Raw genomic sequence first — 6,000 nt, 5'->3', positions numbered from 1 at the left:
GGTCTGGAGGTGGATGAAAGAGACATCGAGGAACTCGTTGAGGAGCACTCCGAGGAACTTACGACTGACGAGTTAAAGGAGTTACAAGAGCAACGGCACACAGAAGCATTAACTGAAGCTACTTCAGAGGGAGAGGAGACAGAGCCGGAGACAATCAGTACAAAAGACCTCAAGGATATTTTGGCAATGTGGGAGAGGGTGGCAGGATTTGTTGAAAAGAACCATCCTGAAAAAATTGCAACGAGTCGTGCGACAGAGCTTTTCAATGACACGTGTCTACGTCGTTTCAGAAACATTCTCAAAGGGAGAATGAAACAGACTTCCTTAGACATGTTTCTTAAGAAAAGACCTTCAGCTCGAAGTGAGCAAAGTGTGGCAAAAAGGCCAAGAACTAGTGAAAGCGAAGAGAGTGATGAGAATTAAGCGAAAACAAAAATCATCTCCAAGGTAAGTAAATTGTATACAACCTTATTATATCTTCATATTTTCTTTCTATTTTGTTTTTATATAATATTAGTTATGTAAAAAGCTTTTTTCCTTATGAAATAACAAGAAAAATGACAAATATGAGGTGCCATTTTGAGGGTTGGAACGGATTACGGCCATTCCATTATTTCTTATGGGGAAAATTGATTTAACGAGCGAGCATTTTGAGTTACGAGCTCGGCCACGGAACGAATTAAACTCGTAAGTTGAGGTTCCTTGTTTCTTAGTTATAATATCCTTCTTGATTTTGGCTAAATAATCCTTTAAATCTTGTCATTTGGTGTCATATAAAAGGTTACTTTTTTATCGTTTAATATTGTTAATGTGATGATATTAGTTCCTGGTCTACCATATTTACTTTGGTCTTATAATGGGTATTTAATAAATTCATAAGCTCTACACCAGTCTTTCTCAATCAGGGTGCCTTGAGGATTCTTCAGGGATGCCTTGGCAAAATGTCTAAAAATTGCCCAAAACTTGTATACAAGTCAGGGGGTGGGACAAGCCTGCCTTGCAGTTACACAAAGCCACAGGTTTTTATTGCGCACCATTACCAGCTTCTAGCCGCCGGAGTCCTGACAACCAATGACATCATCAGTTGATAAGGAGGATATCAGCTGCCAGCACAGCATCCTAGTTTCACCCTTCCCCACCCCTCTTCATCAGTGTTGGGGTCACCTTAGCTCAGTGATGTAAAAAATCAGAGAGAGAAGAGAAAAACTGGAATACTAGTCAGTACCGGTGTGCAAAAGTGTATTTTCTCTGGAAGAATAAATCACCTCTAATGTTGGGTGCCCTACATGTGTGGATGTTACTGCATTATATAAAACTATTAGAACAGTTTTTCACATTTTAGAATAGGGTGCCTCAAGGCTGTCCATCATTTTAAAGGATTCCTCGGGACTGTCCATCATTTTAAAGGGTTCCTCAAGACTGTCCATCATTTTAAAGGGTTCCTCAAGACTGTCCATCATTTTAAAGGGTGCCTCGGGACTGTCCATCATTTTAAAGGGTTCCTCAAGACTGTCCATCATTTTAAAGGGTGCCTCGAGACTGGCCATCATTTTAAAGGGTGCCTCGGGACTGGCCATCATTTTAAAGGGTGCCTCGGGACTGGCCATCATTTTAAAGGGTGCCTCGGGACTGGCCATCATTTTAAAGGGTGCCTCAGGACTGGCCATCATTTTAAAGGGTGCCTCAAGACTGTCCATCATTTTAAAGGGTTCTTCAAGACTGTCCATCATTTTAAAGGGTTCCTCGGGACTGTCCATCATTTTAAAGGGTTCCTCAAGACTGTCCATCATTTTAAAGGGTGCCTTGGGACTGTCCGTCATTTTAAAGAGTGCCTTGACTGAAAAAAGGTTGAGAAACACTGCTCTACACTACATTTGGTGAGAGTTTGTTCCCAGGACGTTTTAAATTCCTGGGAGATGTTTTTGACAGTAGGGTACAGTTGAACCCTTAGACCCAAAGGACTAATATTTTCATTAATATAAAGATTGAAAATATTTGATGTGCCAATACGGATTTTCATTTTTTTCTTAAGCAACCGTCTTATTTTCATAAAATATTGATTCAAATTATCTTCATCCTTGTTAGTGCCATTACATGCTGTATGTATATCACTCATAAACCCAGACCAAGCTGTGCCTACAGAGTCCATATTTTTACATTATCCAAGGGGGGCAATACTACATAAATCAGTAAACTGGCTAGGAGACCCAGATTGCAGTAAATAAAAGTATTTATTGGTATACACACCGTACATAAAATTAAAAATATGGCAGCAGGGGCGGACTGACAACTCATGGGGCCCCTGGGCAATAGGGGATCATGGTGCCCCTGTGTCCTTGGCAAAAACTCAAAAAAGCCTATGAAAAAGGTACCAGGGGCATCTCATGGGGCCCCCTACTGACCCTGGGCCCTCGGGCAGTGCCCGAGTTTCCAAATGGTCAGTCTGCCCCTGTATGGGAGCTTCTACCCTAATGCAAATATATATTGAGAAAAGAAAAATGGGACGACCATCGGCTGGTAGGAGGTCAAGACCCAACTTATACCATAGTGCCACGTCCCTATTAATTGATAATGGAGAAGAGGATATTGAGCGGACATTTTAGGCACAGAAACTCAGTACACAAAAAAATAATAAAATCAATGTTCCTTTATTAACATATCACCTCTAATATCCCTGTCAGGGATCTCCTCGATCCCTGCTGCGATGGTCCCGGCGCAGGCGCAGTGCACCGCCCTGTGCAGGGACACGGGCACTAGGTCCGGGCCGGCCGCGGCGTTCGAGTTCGCGCATGCGCAGTAGAAGCCGCGGCCGCCCGCTGGGCGCCAATGGCAGCGCAGGGCGGGATATTTAAATGGCCCTGAGCTGTCATTCAGTGCCTTCTGGTCTTCCCTGCATCCTGTGAACCTGTGATCCTGTGCCCCTTGTAAGTTTTGACCCGGATTGTACCTGACCTTGCTGCTTTCTCCTGCTCTGACCCTTGCTTTGCCTGACCTCTCTCCTGAATGCCCCCTATTGGATTTGACCTGCTGTTGCTGACCTGGCGTGTGACCCGACCATTCTATGCCCGCTGCCTTGTACCTTGCCGTCCTCTCTGTTACCGACCCGGCCCGTCTGACCTTGCTCATCCATTCATCCCTTGCAGCGGGGTCTTCTGACCTCCTCACATCAGACTCTTCCCGTGGGAGCCCCTTGCGCATACTACTACCACTGACGGGCGCACCCAGTAGTCACGACCTGGTCTCAGGGAGCTCCAAGTCCATCCCCACCATCAGGGGCCCTGGTGAACAAGCACCCTGGGACTTAGACTCCGTGCGCTGGGGACGTCTATTCAGTGGAGTGCTAGTAGTACCGCCGGGCGGTCCCTTACAATCCCACAACCAACCAACCAACCATGGGAGACTGGTTCCAACAAGGTGTTGAGTAGAGATGGTGAGGACAGGATATTTCTTTATTTTTATTAGAAACCGTATATTATAAGGAAGGCTGGTATTGGGGTTTTATTATAATAAATACATATTCTTTATACAAAAACAGATTTTTATAAATAATTTTATATTTTCAGATTTTTTTTATACATTGCAGGTTCTCATAAATGGGATACAAATTGCGCCTTTTATGTGGATACACCTAATATAGTAGGTGTAGCCAGGTGCTTAACTAGAGAATGAGAGCAACTTACAGTACTGTGCTTCCAATAGACTTCATCTGAATGCGTTAACACTACCTCACCTCCATCCACCAAGGGGAGCTGATAAGAAGAAGGAGCTCAAGAGACCTAATGGTTGGCAGCATTGAACCATGGGAGTTGAAGTTCAGAAAATAATATTTACTATGGCAGTCTATGGACCACTGGATTACAATTCCCAATGCTAGCTGGGTGTAAGGGGAGAGTGAACTGTACTTTCTCAGGTTGAATACCAAGGAACTCCCTTTTTGCTGCAAGGAGATCTCTGCTGCTGTGTGCACATCAACCTGCCAAAAGGCTACGGCTGTGTGCTGAGATCCAGAGTCACTCCAGACAGATCCAGAAGTGAGCTAACATCAGAACAGTGCGGTCCCTTTTTCTTTATAGCTGGGACTAGTGAGAGGACCCTCTTGCCATTAATCTGCTGCTGCTTGTAGAGACAGAGCACATAGGGACTGGTCATCTAACTAGCAGCATAATTTATTGCATGCAGACTTTACTGGCTCTGTACTCATGTGCACCACCCTAAAGACTGGGCCCCACTGCTAGCTGGCTGAAGAACTAGGGCTAAAGATTGCTCATTCAGATAGCTGCTTCACAAGAACTTTGCCTATTGTCCATAGTAGGAGGTGCCTCTCTAAGGAGTCTTACATTTCATCACTGCCATTCATATAGAGTGCACTGTATAGTGGACATAGCCTATTGTTTACAGGAGGAGTTATCACATTATTTATTATAATTGCTGTTTTTGAATGTCATTACTGGTTTTGTGCATTACCAAGTTTACTCTAATTTTGCTGCAGAGAACTCCATTCTATGCTGCTATAGCCTATTGAACTGTGAGTTACCTAATCCTTTACTTTACTCATTTATGTGCATACTGCCATTTACTGCAACCCGTGACAACATATTGGGTTCATTTACCACTAACCAGACTGGTGTTTGCTTGTTGATACTGAACCTTATTTGTGTGCAGGGTATCTATATTTATGCTCCCAGTAGCAGGGAAGTGTCCTTTTGCTTTACCTGATGTGCTGGTGAAGCTGAGGTTGTACTCAGAGTCGAAGCAGAAGAACAGAGAACCCAATCTACCAAGCGGCTCCTGTAGGGCTAGTGCTACATGGGGATATTAAGGGTTAAAATGGATCACAGTGTAGAAGTGCAGTTGCATGCCTGGCTTCCATCCCTTCACAAAGTCCTTGATAATGAAAGGCATTGAGGATGTGCCCAGGGGAATGACCCCTCCCCCCACACACCACCACCACATGGCTTCTTGATATGTTTCCTGTGCTCTGCTATCCCATTTGCTGGGCTGGGATCTGTATGACGGCTTGCATAGTCACATGGTTTGTAAGGTTGAGATATGACATTGGCCCATAAAGTCCAACCTATGTGTGTCTTTGTGCATGTGATATATATTCTCTAACAGTTCCCATAGCCCTGTATATTCCACTTTCTGAGTTGAAGTTGTCAACACTCTCAGCAAGTACCACTTCCTTGGGAGAGGGAGTTCCAAATTTTACTGCTGTAACAGTAAAGAGCCCTTTCTTCAATCTAAGGTAAAACTTCTTTATTCTGACCTGAAATAATTGGCGTGCGTTATCTTCAAGGACTATGGAGTAAACAGTTCATTGCAGTTACTGAAGTCACCTTTGATATATTTGTACATTGTAATCATATCCTCTCTTATTGTCTCTTCTCCATAGCTGAGCTTCCCCATATCCTACAGCTGAGCTCCTCCATCCCACATAACTGAGGTCCTCCATCCCCCATAGCTTAGGTCCTCCTTCCCCCGTAGCTGAGCTTCCCCATCCCCCCTAAGTTGAGGTCCTCCATCCCTGATAGCTAAGGTCCTCCATCCTCAGAGCTGAGCTCCTTTATCCCCCATAGCTGAATACCTCCATCTCCCATAGCTGAGCTCCTCAATCCCCCATACTTTAGGTCCTCCTTCCCCCATAGCTGAGCTTCTCCATCCCCCATAGTTGAGGTCCTCTATCTTCATAGCTTAGCTCCTCTATTCCCCATAGCTGAGCTTCTCTATCCCCCATGTCTGAAGACCTCTATTCCCCATAGCTGAGGTCCTTTACTTTCCTAGCTAAACGCCTTCATCTCCCATAGCTGAGCTCCTCAATCCCCAATAGCTGTGCTCCTCCATCCCCATAGTTGATTTCCTCCATCCCCCGTAGCTGAGTTCCTTTACCCACCATAGCTGAGTTTTTCCACCTTCATACCTAAACTCCACGGGTTAAAATGCCAATTAGAGGTTAATGTCCCACATCTGTGGCTTTTTAAATTGCAATTAGTGTCAGTGTAT

The sequence above is a fragment of the Staurois parvus genome, unplaced genomic scaffold (assembly GCF_062004578.1).
Source record: "Staurois parvus isolate SC_StPar_1 unplaced genomic scaffold, SC_StPar_1.0 ptg000164l, whole genome shotgun sequence".
NCBI classification, from domain to species: domain Eukaryota; kingdom Metazoa; phylum Chordata; class Amphibia; order Anura; family Ranidae; genus Staurois; species Staurois parvus.
The sequence above is the reverse complement of the archived record's forward strand: the minus strand, read 5'-3'. Positions refer to the sequence as shown.